The 14,163-nt window shown below is 42.7% G+C and overlaps 2 protein-coding genes across 14 annotated transcripts in view; one reads left to right on the forward strand and one right to left on the reverse strand.

The window, feature by feature from the left end:
* LOC146833112 (complement C3-like) overlaps positions 1-14,163 on the forward strand; it is a 1,368,049-nt gene that overhangs the window by 725,076 nt on the left and 628,810 nt on the right. The window lies entirely within an intron of this gene.
* Positions 1-14,163, reverse strand: part of LOC146833113 (uncharacterized) — a 787,180-nt gene that overhangs the window by 25,504 nt on the left and 747,513 nt on the right. Inside the window, exons 1-2 of one of the 13 annotated variants that reach the window (XR_014960523.1) lie at positions 11,526-11,652; positions 11,378-11,444 (exon numbers count right to left, since the gene is read on the reverse strand). The exons of the other annotated variants lie outside the window; for them this stretch is intronic. The gene's annotated coding sequence lies outside the window, so the exon portion shown is untranslated. Of the gene's footprint in view, positions 1-11,377; positions 11,445-11,525; positions 11,653-14,163 lie in introns of those variants that run through there. 13 annotated transcript variants of the gene reach the window in all.

Here is a 14,163-nt window from a genome sequence, read left to right on the forward strand (position 1 = left end):
CCAAGGTTCCTGGACTGGTGGGGCACCAATTGAAGGATTTGGACTCACTCAGGCTGGGTTTAGGTGTGGGCCAAAGGTGAAGTGAGCCTTTGGTGTTCCTGAGGCTCATCTCAGAAGGCCAGCAAACTGGCCCTTTGGAGTCACTCTGGTAGTACTGTGTTAAAATTGCAAGTTCACTGCTTTTCCCCAGGCTAGTGGGAAGCAGGGCAGAAAGGCAACAATTCAGCTAGGAGGTAGCATGTCAGCAGCCCAGCAGAGTGGCAGTCCTTTCAGCAGCACAGCAGTCCTTCTTTCTGGCAGAGTATCCACAGGTCCAGACGTGTACTGAAGAGTTGGTGCCTGAGGTCTTATTTTTATATCATGGTGCCCTCCTTCTGAAAGGTGGGAGAAGCTTATAGACAGTGGCTTTGAATTGCATGACATTTCCTGACTCCCCTGCCCTAGCTCAAAGCTGGCTGCAGTGACAATGTGGAGATGATAGGCCATTTATGTGAAGGAAGAGCCTTCCCTATTCAGTTGCAAGTAGGGCTGTGCTCAGCCCCCCAACACCCTGCCGACAGATGGCCCATTCAGCCACTCTTAATCCTTAAATTGTATGACTGTCTGTGAGGAATTCACAAGTCTGTCAGTTACACCCAGTCGTGTGACACAAGACAGGTTTCAGGCACAAAAGGGCTAAGGGCAGAAAAATGTCAACTTTCTGAAAGTGGCATTTTCAAAATTGCAATAAACAATCCTGACTTTATCATTCAATAAGGTTTTCATTAGCAGTCCAAAGACACCAAATATACTATAGCTACCTTCTTCCAATTGAAAATTACAGCTTATTAAATGTAATAAGTAATCCCCAATGTTATCCTATGAGAGGGGTAAGCATCACAGTAGTGAAAAACAAATTTAGGAGAAAAATGCACATGTACAACCATTCCCTTACAAGGCACCCTCCCTTTTGCGCTAGCTAGGGCCTAGCTTAGCGGTGACTTGCATGTACTAAAAGGAGAGTTTAAAGCTTTTCAAAAAGGTTATATTGCCAATTCAAAATGGTAGTGTAAAACTGCATTCAGGCTGCATTTGCAGGCCTGGCACATATTTTAAGGTGCTACATAAGTGGGTGGCACAATAAGTACTGCAGGTCCAGTTATAGTATTTAATTTACAGGCCATGGGTATTTGGTATACAATTCTACAAGGAATTGGTAAGCAAATAAATATGCCAATCAGGTGAAAGCCAATCAAGCCATGTTTTAAGGCTAAGAGCACAACCGCATTAGCACTAGTTAACAGTGGTAAAGCGCACAGTCCTAAGTTCAACAAAACAAGTTCAGCAAAAACAGTGCAAAGTAAAGGCAAAACGTTTAGGGAGGACCCTGCAAAGAGGGCCAGGTCCAACCATTTGATAAAAGTGTACCAGAAATTTGAGGTTTTGGAGAAGAAAGGGGTAACAATAGCATCCCTGATGATCAGACAAGTGTCACAGCTCAAGCCTCTTGTACCATCAAATGGCCCCACTGTTAGTCAGGGGTAGCAATGCCTGCTCTGCAGAGATAGAGAACGTTTTGCGAGATTCCCTTGCCATGCTGAAGGAGGACAGGAATTTATACATGCTCCCTTAAGGGTATAAATGCAGGCCAGCAGAGGGACCCAGTGCTTGGCTTCCGGAAACTACACCCTTGAGCCCACGCCCACTTCCTGTTCCTTCGTGGAGATCATCCTTGCTGTGGCTGAAACCTGTTTTTCTGTGGAGGTATTAAATCTTATTTCTTTTGGGCTGCCAATCCTTTTGTTCCTTTTCTTTTGCCAGCTGTCACGCTACCGCTCCCTGATTCTTTTTGTGGATGGAGCGTTTGCCTGTTATTGCGCAGTAGCGCTAAAGGCAGTTAATGAGCAGCACCTATTTTTTATTTGGGCAGTGTGTGACTCCGCGGCCGCGTTTGAAGGTAATTCGCGGATGCGTCACATACCTTTTGAACTCGTTGCCTCTTTCTTATTTTACTTCGCGGCAACGTCCTAAACTCCATAAAATCGTGGCCACGTTTAAATTGAATTTGCGGCCGCATTCAGATTGAATTCGCGGCCGCATTCAGATTGCTTTCTCAGCCGCGTCCTTTTCTCGCTGCAACCGCGGTCACGTATATATCTAATGCGCGACCATGTTTATTACAGTAGCACCTCTCTGATTATTTTTTGGCTTAAGCGCCAATCCATGAACATTTCTGGCCCCAATATCAAGTGGCAACATTGGGCTGAATAAACGCCCCCGGAATAAAAGGCCTTTCGGGGAATTGAACCATACTCCAGCTTTTTTATTTTGTGCCAAAGTCCCTATGTTTGGAAATCTTCATATGCTCTCAGTTATAGACTGTGAATGCTCTTATGAGGCCTACAAATTTGTAAAGTCAGACTTTTTTTGTGGAACTTACGCCTTAACAGGTTTTGACATTGAAAGCAAACCTTTTTGGATTTATCTGCCTCTTCTTCTTCGGATCTTCTGCGGACTGTGAAGGAAATAGCTGATGTGCCTGATTTACCTTGTTCTTCGAATCACTCACAAAGTTCATACGTTCCTTATCAAATCTGGCTGGTAAGTGGAACGACTGTCTCTGCAGGACAGGCATAATATCCTTACGAAGTTTTGAGATTTAAATAAGGGGATAGAATTTTATTTGAGGCATTTCTTGTTTTCTCTCCTAGGACACTCATTTTGAATTCTCTTTTCTTGAACCTTTTGGGGATTCAGAAAAGGCTATCTGTGTTGGATATCATTCCCCGCATCTCCCTGGGCTAGCCTTCCTGTATGAGGGGAGCTGTCTTCAGGGAGTGTGGAGAGCTCTCTTTGTTCCTGTGGACTGGGCATCACTTCAGGTCAGTGGATCTGGCGACAACAAGTGAATGTACAATTCATTGGATCATCTATGAACAATATCAGAGGAAGAGAGTTTAGAAATATTTACAGCAAGGATGACATATAAACTGGCAGTTTGTTGTACCAGCAAGGTAAAGATGGGTTGCACTTGTGCCCATGATGTGAAGAAGTCAAACCAACTCCACATATGGCTTCAATAGACTCTATTCCTGATCAGTAGAGTGAGCCCCTGGATATATTTCAGAAACCACCCGCATGAGGAATGTCACTTGCCGTAAGTAGCAATTCTGTGTGGGTGCATTCAATCGCTGTCAGAGTACAAAAAGTAAGTTCTCCACAATATCTTGAGGGGAATTTGGAAAAACTCTCTAGGTGGTTCATCCATGTTTTTCATACTCAAGAAAATGCATCAATAATGGCCTTGTATGGTGTATTGAGCCCTGAGTAAAATCACCGTCAAGGACCAATAGCCGCTGCTACATATTATACAATGTAACAGCTACAATGGTTCAGGGAAAGTAATAGCAAAAAAGAAAAATAAGCACAAATAATACTGTAACAGAATCACACAATTCGTTTTAAAACTCAGTACAACAATAAAACAAACAAACAACAACAAAAAAGAAAATAAAGTGCCCACAACAAATTATTGTTGAAATCTTTGTTGTTATTACAAATATTGAATGTAAAATATAAATAATACAAAGTCTAATGTACATTTGGCACTCTTTTTTTATTTTTTATTAAGCAGTTCCAGAAAATACATATATATGAAATAGCAATCAGTGATGAAACCAGTAATAAATTACAATAGATTAATAATAAAAGGCAATTGTAATAAAAGAAAGGGAGTCTTAGGAATAATACAGTTCATCAGATATTAAAACAGCCAGATCCGATAAGCGAGCAGTTAACCACTAATGCATGGTAATTTTGGAGATATCTGCAAGCAGATCAGTTCAATGGAGCCTATCCCTGATGATACTAAGGGTCATTTCTGTTAGTTCCTTCATATGTCCCCCTTACATTTCTGGTCCAACCGGCGATAAATGCCCAAACCTTCTGCCCCCGGATTCTAGCCTGTCTACCCCTGCTAGCATAGATAGCCCTTTCTTGATTATAAATTCCCAGGAGCCTGGCAAGCCACATATTGAAGGTTGGTGGTTCAGCATATTTCCATCTCGCTGCTAGTAGTATCCTACATAACGCTGTCCCCAAAAAGAGACAGCATTCCTCCTCTATACTTAGACCCAATGAGCTATCATAGCCAAGAATCCAAAGAGTAGGGGATAATTCTACTCTAAGGCCAAATACTTCCTCCAAATACCCTGAAATCCTTTTTTTAACAAAGTTAGTTTGTTACAGTCATAGAGCATATGAGTCAGGGTGGCTGGCCCTAGCCCACATCTAGGGCAATTATCATCTATCCTTTTCCCCCATGTGAACAATTTAGCTGGTGTAAAATATAGATTAAAAATAGTTTTGTACAATTGAGCTTTTAGGTTTGAGGATAAAAGTATTTTAGCTGTTAAAGAGAGGCTCGTATAAATGTCAACATCAGGATATGCAAGCTTCAATGTCCAAGATGATTCAGTTTTTTCCAAATCATCTGGGATCTTGTCAAGGAGTAGGCTATACAAGTTCCTAATTCTGGTGGATTTCCTAATTATGGTATCTAAAAGTGGAATCTTATCAAGCTTAACCTTAGGGGTATTTAAAGCGAGGATGTTTTTAATCTGAACAAATTTAAAGTACTGGTTATTCGGGATATCAAAAATCCTCTGTAGCACGGGAAAATAAAAATCTTGCTCTCCCCCATAAAAATCGCCAATTGTTCTTACACCCATCCTTTCCCACTTCTTCCCCATATCATCATTAACCTGGGCTGATAATAGTGATGAACGCCACAGGGGAGTATATCTATTAATTTTTGGGATTACCAGAAATATGGAGACCTGCTTCCAAACTTTACATGCACTGTTGATCACTTTAAATCTTACCTTTTAATAATAGCTTGGCTCCAATTGTCTCAGTAAGAGCCCTGGAGCTTTCTTCCCAATAGAAAGTTTGTATATAGTGGGGATTTTTGGACCTTGCTCTATTCCAGTATCATTATCGACGATAAACAGAGTGGCCATTTGGTGGAGAAGAGCCGCCCAATAATATAGGGTGATATTAGGGATCGCTAAGCCGCCCCTGTCTTGTGGTAGGGCTAAGTATTTCATTGCTCTCCTAACCTTCCCGTATTGCCATATAAAGTTGGAAAACGTTGATTCTAATGTCTTCAAAATACTATCCTCTACAGCCAGCGGTATAGTCCGAAACAAGTACAGTAGCTTTGGAAGCATGGTCATTTTTTAAAAGTTTCCCCTCCCAATAATGGACAAGTGCAAACCGTTGACTCTCCTTAGATCATTTCCTATAGTTTTAATCAAGGGTTCGAAATTGCATTTATTAATTTCCTCTATTTTAGCGCTTATACAGACCCCCAAATAAACAGCCGTGTCTGCTTTCCTTGGGTCATTGTAGTCAATATTATCTGTACATAGGACAATAGTTTTCCCCTTATTCAAAGCATACTCAGAGAGTAGCCCATAGCTCTCAGCGATCTTATTTATTTCTATAATTGCCTCAGCTGAATTCGGAGTTAGTACCGCAACATCATCGGCATAAGCCAGTACTTTGGTCTCGTACCCACCCGTAACTATTAGCTTAATATTCTGACTCTGGGGCCGATTCCGATCCAGGTCGGAAGGGCACCGAACGCGATCCGGCCGGAAAAACTACGAGCCGTACGCGTGTTTTCCGCCCGACTCGTACAGCTGTACGAGCGAGCCAGTACGATGCGAGCTACATGAAATTCACCGACTGAGTCGTTTCCGGGTCCGAACCGCTCCATACGTCTCGGTCGTAAGCTAACCGTGGCGTGCAATGAATGCGATTCATGACCGAGCCAGTACGATGCACGCGTCGGACAGCCTGTGCGAGCCGGAGTGTCCGGCTCGCAAAAGCTCCCGGAGTCAGTCTTCGGGGGTCTGCGTCAGATTCCCTGACACCCGCAGCCGTACGACTTGCACACAGGAGGAGACACCAGGGTCCCCCCACACAGGCATGTATGGCGTGGATGGCACTGACGTGTACCCACTGTAGGGGGTGCACTTGTTCGAGACGTACCCATTCAGTCAATAGGAGCGCATGTACGCGTCATACAACTGGCTCCCATTGACTTCTATGGGGGTCCGACAGCATACGTGCGCATCATACTCGCTCGGTCGGACTGTAGGGGTCCGGCTCGGTCGGAAAACACTCCGGATCCGACTCGGTCGGAGTGCTTTCCGACCCGGATTGGAATCGGCACCAGAGTAGGAGGTTAACCACCAAAGGGTTAATATATAAAGCAAATAAAATCGGGGAGCAAGGACATCCCTGCCTCGTCCCTCTTGATATGTTAATAATATTAGACTCCTTACCCATAAGTTGCAATCGGGCCCTTTATTGACAGTACATGGCTTTAATTGCTTTTATAAATTGGGGCCCAAAACAATTTATCTCCAGGATCCCCCATACAAACTCCCAGGACACCCGGTCGAAAGCTTTCTCAGCATCGAGGAGGATCATAGCCATCTGGCCTCCTGTCCCAGACATGATATCAAAAAGAGAGATAACTCTGCAGATATGGTCAGTTGTTCCTTTGCCCAGAATAAAAACATGTTGCCAGGGGAAGACCAGATGTTCTATGACCCTCCCAAGCCGGTAGGCCAAGATTTTAGAGTATAATTTAGAGTCTGAATTATTCAAGGAGATCGGTCGGTACGAAGATAGATTGTCAACCGGCTTGCCTTTTTTAGGAAATATTATTATGTCAGTCTCTTTCCAAGACTCAGGGGGGATTCCACTATATTGCACTCCCTTAAACAAGTCCAGAAGGATAGGTATTATTATTTTTGTTCCTCAGATTTTATAGATCTCTAGCGGGATTTTGTCGGGTCCTGCGGCTTTCCCCGAAACCAAACCTAACAGGGCTAGATGAACTTCCTCTAGAGTAATTTCTTCTTCTAGTTTATCTCTTATTAGTCTATCTAAACCCCCTCCAAGTTCGGTGCCTACAGTCAATTCTACTAGGGCTTGCCTAACTTCCGCTGTATCTTTCTTGATATCATCTTGGTACAAGACTTGATAATACAGTTGAAACCCTTTAATAATATCTTCCGGATCTGTATATACTTGTCCATCTATTTTAATAGAGGGTACTGCATTAAAAGAAATCTTCTGCCGAGTGCGTTGGGCTAACCTCTTACCCACCAGCTCACCATTTTCATATGGGCTATTTTGATTGAAATTCTTCTGCTGATCTCTGCATTAGCCAACTATTTAATTCTGCTTTTAAAGCGATTATTTGATATTGGATGTGGACCCCATCTTGTCCCTGTATTATTGTCAGAACATGCTCTTCTTCAGCTCTAGCCAACTCCCGTGATATTTGCTGATTCTTATTTTCCCGCTCCTTCTTAGCTCTGGCCGTATAACTGATGGATTCCCTTCTAAGAGTGGCCTTGAAAGAGTCCCAAACAGTCCCCCTGCCCGCACTGAAGCGGTTCATATCAAAGTATTTTTGTGCCAATCCTTAATAAATTCGATATAATCTTTATTCATAACAACTTTCTATTGAACGTCCATTTGCTCCGTGGTCTTTTAAAATTAGTTAATTCAATTTCTAAAATCAGAGGATTGTGATCAGATATTAATTTAGGAAGTTTCATAATCTCAGCTCGCACTAGCAAATCTCTTGTTCCAAAGAAATAATCAATCCTGACATATTTATTGTGTGGGCAGGAGAAGTATATGTAGCCAGGGTTAGTCGGGTTTTTTAAATTCCAGATATCCACCAGACCATGGCTATTTATAAGGTAATTTAGAGCCCTGCAAACTCTAGTCTTCCGACCAGAATATACGCCTTGCCTTTGCTTCCCAGTATCTATATCTAAAGAAATATTTAGATCTCTGCAGAAAATTAGGGAGTTTGGCCAAGTGGCAAGCTCTATTTCTAGGTCTTCAAATATTTGAGGGTCATCTTGGTTTGACCCGTAAACCGAGCATACCGTAACTCCTGTTGTAAGTTCTACTATGGCTCACCTCCCCAGAGCATCCACTGCCTTACGTTTGGCTAAACCTAATGATGTTTTAGCTAGGATGGCCACCCCATGAATATTAGAGGTCTGAGTTGTACAGGCAAGAGTATTATAACCACCGACCCTTAGTAATTCTCTTTTCCCCCAGGGAATGTGTGTCTCCTGTAAGCAAACTACATCCATAGTATTTAACGTGATAATTTCAGCACAGCGAATCTTCTTAGCCCTATCATTCAACCCCGCCACATTCCATGAACATATAGCAATCTTCCCCATTGTAATTTAATTCCAAGTTCCAGGGATCCTTTTATTGGTAACCTGATGCCCTCATGCTCCTCCATGTTATAGCTCTCCTTCTGCCTTTCATTAATCTCTTTTGGCTGCTTCTTCCTTTCGTTACTAATTCTGGAAATGCTTTTTTTATCTTGCTTTATACCCCTCACACTCTCCCACACCCTCCCCCTACCCACCACCCCAGCACCCCCACCTCCCTTCATGAGGCGTACAGACTCAATCTAGAGTCTGTTCGTGATGAATGTGCAACACGTGGCCAGAGCCCTAATGCTGAGACCTTCCACTAGTACTTAATAGATGCTGCTCATAGAGCCCCACCTCACGCAGATGTTCTTTAAACATGCATTTTATTTCATAGTATTTTTAGCTGCATTTCAAATATACCAATTAACCCCCCCCCCCCCCAAAAAAGAAAAACCTCCCGAAGATATAGTGCTACCTTGTCCCTTCTTATTTGGTTTGATCTCCCCTCATGATGGTTATATCCTGCAGCTTACTTAGCACTTTACAGCTATCTAAGTCTAAATCTAGCCAGACAGACCATCCAAATATTCTCTAGCCTTTATTTCGGACAAAAAGAATTTGGTTTGTCCCCCCCAGATCACTTTAAGCCGAGCTGGATTATTTAAGTAAGCTTGCACTTTGTTATCTTGGAATGGCTTAATAAGCTGGCGCAACCTCCACCGCCTTTCGACAGTGGAGTGACAAAAATCTGGGCAAACAAAGTAAGAGATCTCATTCCTAGTTCTCTTTGCTTCTGGTCTTGCTTTCTCAAAAACTGCTTGGCGTAGTAAAAAATTACCAAAATACACCAGGATGGCATGGGGAAAAGCCCTAGCCTTTGCTGGCTGTTTCTGAAAAAAGGGGACACAATGAGCTTGTTGGACTTCCAAAGCCCAATTCCATTCCGTGAGTTCTGGCAAGGAGTCTCGAAGCAGGTCCACCACATATGAGCGAACATCTCCCCCCTCAACCCCTTCAGGAACTCCCAGCACCCGCAAATTGTTCCTCCGCTGACGATTCTCAAATTCCTCTAGCTTCCATCTGACATCGACTAGCTGTGCTTCATGAGAATCCACTCGTGTTTGGTTCGAAGCCAGATCGGATTCATTAGAGACAATCCTAGACTCCAGATCAGTCAGCCACTCCCCAAATACACTACATGTCTTAGTTAGCTTTCGGACAACCCCTTGCATCTTTCGCATGGCAGCTTGGGCCTTGCGCCCATCCTGGCGCATCTCTTCCCGGTGCATTGAGATGGCCTGGAAAATAGCCTCTAGCGTTGGAGGGAATGATCCAGGATGATCTGAGCTGGGCGGGTTGAGAGGTAAAGGATTAGTAAGCTGAATCGTGGGGGTATAGTCCCAGGCCAAATCTTTCCCCCAGTCTTTTTTTTTCTTTAGAATAGTTTTTCATTTACAGCCCACATCCTCTCCCTGATCACTGCAGCTCTGATCCATAGTATATGACGGGTCATCAGGCCACTCACCCCTGTCAGATAAGGAAAAAAAATCACTAGGTTCTTTCTCAAGCTCCGTATCCCCAAAGTTGGTTTTGCTGGCTTTAAGGGCTGTTTGGGATTGGTCTGCATGAGCTATAGCAAAATCTGCAAGATCTGCTGAGTTATTGATAATAGCGGAGTTCTCCATCATTATGTTTTCATCCAAACCGAGTCTCATCAAACAGTTTATTCGCCCAGCACCCGTCAAAGTCACATGCGGAGAGGGAGAACCGGGCATACCTTCATTGTCGGCGGGTCCCCCATCCTGACCGCATATCTCCAGGTTAGGAGAATCATCTGCCTCATTCCATGCCACTGGTGTACCCTGGATCACCCTCTGGACCTCACAGGCAACCGCTGCACTTGCAGCGTTCATGCTCACTTTGGGACCGACATTACTCTTCCCTTCCTGGCCCGGAGCTGTTTTCCCGGCTGACCCTCGCAGCAGATCAGCCACAGTGGGGCCGGCCGGGCGTCCCTTCTGTACAGCCCCACCTCTTCCGCATTTAGGAGTCTATGTGGGCGACCCCAGTATTACCGGAGATGCAACCTTCTCCACTCCGGCATCTCCCAATTCTGACATACCCCGTAGCACCAGTCTGGTTCTTCTAGCCTTGGCAGCCGCCGCAGCCGTCTTGGGACCCATCAAATGGAGATCCAGCGATTCCAGAGCACCCGGCACACTCAACCGACAGGCAAGACTTCCTCTGCTGAGTTCCGTCGGCCTTGGAGATTATTCTGCCAAAGTATCATAGTACAGCTAGTCCGATATCGGTTCCAAGTAGGTGTAAGTATCTCCTAGCCGTTTTTAACTCTTCATCGCAAGTCTCCGCGTTCATTTCTCATCCAAATTTTCTTAATGCAGCATCTTAAATTGGATTTCTCTGTCTCTCTTGGCTCCGTGTGCACAGCAGTATCAGGCGACCGCCATCTTGCCTTGGATCCGTACACTGTGACCTGTACTATTATATGTCTGCTGTGTTTAACCTTGAGAGTACATTGGGACTCTCAAGGTTAAACACAGCAGACATATAATAGTACAGGTCACAGTGAAAACAAAAACCATACACAATGGCAGAGGGAAAAAATGTGTCCATATGATAACAGGATCAAAATGAAAGAAATACTTCCCCTTAGTAACCCAAAGTAGAACGTTGACGGCGTTTCGACCTTACGGATTTGATAGGTCATCATCAGGACATAAAACACTATTTTGGAGCAACCATCATTTTCAATCTGAAAATGAAAACAATTCGAATGTTGAAGGTACCAAAACGGAATATTCACAAACAAGGAACACAACCAAGGGCCAAACCAGTTGAAATTGAGCATACTATAAAACAAAATCAGTGCGCCATGCATACAGAAATAATTGGGTAACGGTAAAGAAAAAGAGCCTTCACCAATTAGATTAAGCAAGGTTGTGTAACTAATTTCTAAAGAGTGAACTGATATCACCAATAAATGAACAAATTGAATCCATAGACTCATATACACCAATATTAAGGCCCCAGGTAAAGTATACCAGACCAGAATAATAAATTATAAACCCAGAAGTGCCAAATAGTTCATGAAAATTTTGCTAACATACTTGTTGTGGATAATCTTATCACGTATATCCTCCAGGCCAAAAATTCGGATCAAGATATCCATAGTCTCTGCAACATAAGTACATCATATGTATAAATCAAGCTGAACTAAATAAACCAGGAAACAGTTCATATTATTCCAAAACTCACCACAGAACAATAGTTCCGCTACCTAGAGTGTCCAAAGTCACACTGGTATGTAGGGGTTAAACACAAGTTCTAGGGACCACCTCTGAAGCGCTAGCCAATTCGCAAAGTAAAGTCTCCAAGGAAAGCTATTCAAGACAAAAGGGGAGAGAAAAGAAAGTTTTCACACAGCAATGATTTCATAGAACTCCAGCAAGAGGTGAGCAACTCACAACCTCATCGACATGGGCCCTGACCTGTGAAACGAATTCACCTCAACTAGCCACACGCAAGACCCTCTGACTGTCATGGTAGAGCTGCAATGAAGTCAGCGTCTAAAGTAGCACTACTCATCGGAGAAATAAACAAAAGACTACCTGTCCAGGATAACATATGGGCTGCATATCTGTAAATTATCCAAAGCTGGTAAAAGCACAGCTTTTTTCAAATATAAGTCAAATCAATATATAAAGAAAATCATTGGACTTTAGAGATGATTTCTGAGGTAAAGACATATATATGTATTTGATAACGCTGCGCGATAACATGCACGGAAACCAAGACACTGCCATCTCTTGCGGGAAGTATACCCAATGTCTGTTACAACGTGAGCGTATCTAATGCATCTGAGCCTCCAGATGTAAACTAAGTGCTAAAACAGTCTCTAAATATGTCCTGCTTAGAAGAAGCTTCAGCCTAGCAATTAGCTTGACAAATAAAAGCAAACAAGAATTAAACATAAAAATGAAGCTATATTTTACGAAATGTGCGCTATACACTATAACAGAGTCCCTCATGCTCGTATACAGTAAACATTTTGCCATATATTTAGAGTGCCAGAGTCCGCATGCATGACTAAAACGTGATTCAAAACACAAAAGATCGAAGTAAACCAAATCATGTTAACGTTCCAGTTGAAAAAGAACATGAAAAAATGTAATACTTACATATGTATTATATTATGCTCATAATCAAGGGTGGAGTTAGACGACCCTTAGTTGGAACATGTACCCTTAGCGTACAATGAAAAATTACAATCACATTAGGCAACTTCATAGGTATAGACATATTATGCAGTGAGGAATTACCTAGGTCTAAACCAGTAATAGATTAGTGCGAAACAACAGAATTACATTCCTCCATTTTGCTGAGACCTTTGTTGATGTTATCACATTTTAAAATTCAGAAACATTCTGCATTATTTAGGATCACCTGTATATCGCCACCCCTGGGTGGTTTTCGTACCTGCTCAATAATTTGCCACCTGATGCCATTCGGTGAATGGTTACAAACCCAAAAATGTGATACCAAGGGTGCAGTGAGAGTCTTACAATGTATGGAGCTTCTAATTTTGTGACAGACGTGACAACTTTTTTAGTTGTCTGTCCCACATAGAATAGATTACATGGACACCAGATGTAGACAACATTCTGGGAGTTACAATTAGTGCAATCTCTTAAATTGTGTACGATGTTTGCATGTAGAAACTGTTTGGTATTAGTGGTAGAGTCACACATAATACAATTACCACATTTAAAGTGACCAACAATCCTGTTGAGGCCCCATGAAGAGGCCAAATCAGGGGATCTTGTTTTAGGTAAAGAGGAACACACTAAATGATCTTGAATATTGCAACCCCTTTTGAATGAGAACAGTGGCAAATCATCGGTGAAACCCATCGATTGAACCAATGGCCAATGCTTTTTCACAATTTCTGTCACACCATTACTTTGTGTGCAAAAGGTGGTCCTGCACATTACCCTTTCCATTGCTTTTTAGGGCTGGGGGGTCAGCAGAAATTTGTGATGATTATACCATGTCCTTTTCAGTGGTCATTTGGTTAGTCGTGGCGGATAGCCACGATTCTTCAATTGTTTGGCTACAATATTTGCTTCACGAAAATAGGCACTTCTAAACTTACAATTTCTTCTGATTCAAAGAAACTGTCCGAATGGATGTGCCTCCTTGAACACCTTTAGATGATCATTCTTATATTGGAGTAGAGTGTTACGGGCCGTTGGTTTAGTGTGAAGATTGGTTGCTAGCTTACCATCATAGGGCATGATGGTGAGATCCAGAAGGTCAATCCGTTCATTGCTTGAATGGGAAGTGAAGTTCAAATTAAGTGAATGAGTGTTCAACCATTCAAGAAAAGTGTATAGATATGAGTTGTCTCCTCTCCAAATAAAATAAATATCATCAACATAATGCCTCCAGTGGCGCACATTGTCAAAAAATGGATTGATAGAGTTGTCATATATGTTCTTCCTTTCACAATTCTCCACAAACAATATGGCAAAGTTTATGGCATAAGAAGCCCTCATCGATGTCCCCTTGATTTGTAAATAACATTGGTCGTCAAGCTCATAGTAATTATGAGTTAATGAGATTGGGAGGAGGTCAATAATAAACTCAGTTGAGACAACAAGTGGACCAGGTCTCATGTCTAAAGCATCCTTCACCACCTCAATTCACTCCAACTGGGGAATGCTGCAATGTCCAAGCACACCATCAACTCCACAGCTGGGTCAAAATTTGTATCCTCAATCTGTCCAATCATATCGCTAATTTTGCGAACATACCTTATAGTGCCCACAGCTAAATCTTTAATAAAGATATCAATATATTTGCACAAGAGTTCGAGCACCGAGCCGCAACCAGA

Source organism: Triturus cristatus, chromosome 4_2 (assembly GCF_964204655.1).
Source record: "Triturus cristatus chromosome 4_2, aTriCri1.1, whole genome shotgun sequence".
Lineage (NCBI taxonomy): Eukaryota > Metazoa > Chordata > Amphibia > Caudata > Salamandridae > Triturus > Triturus cristatus.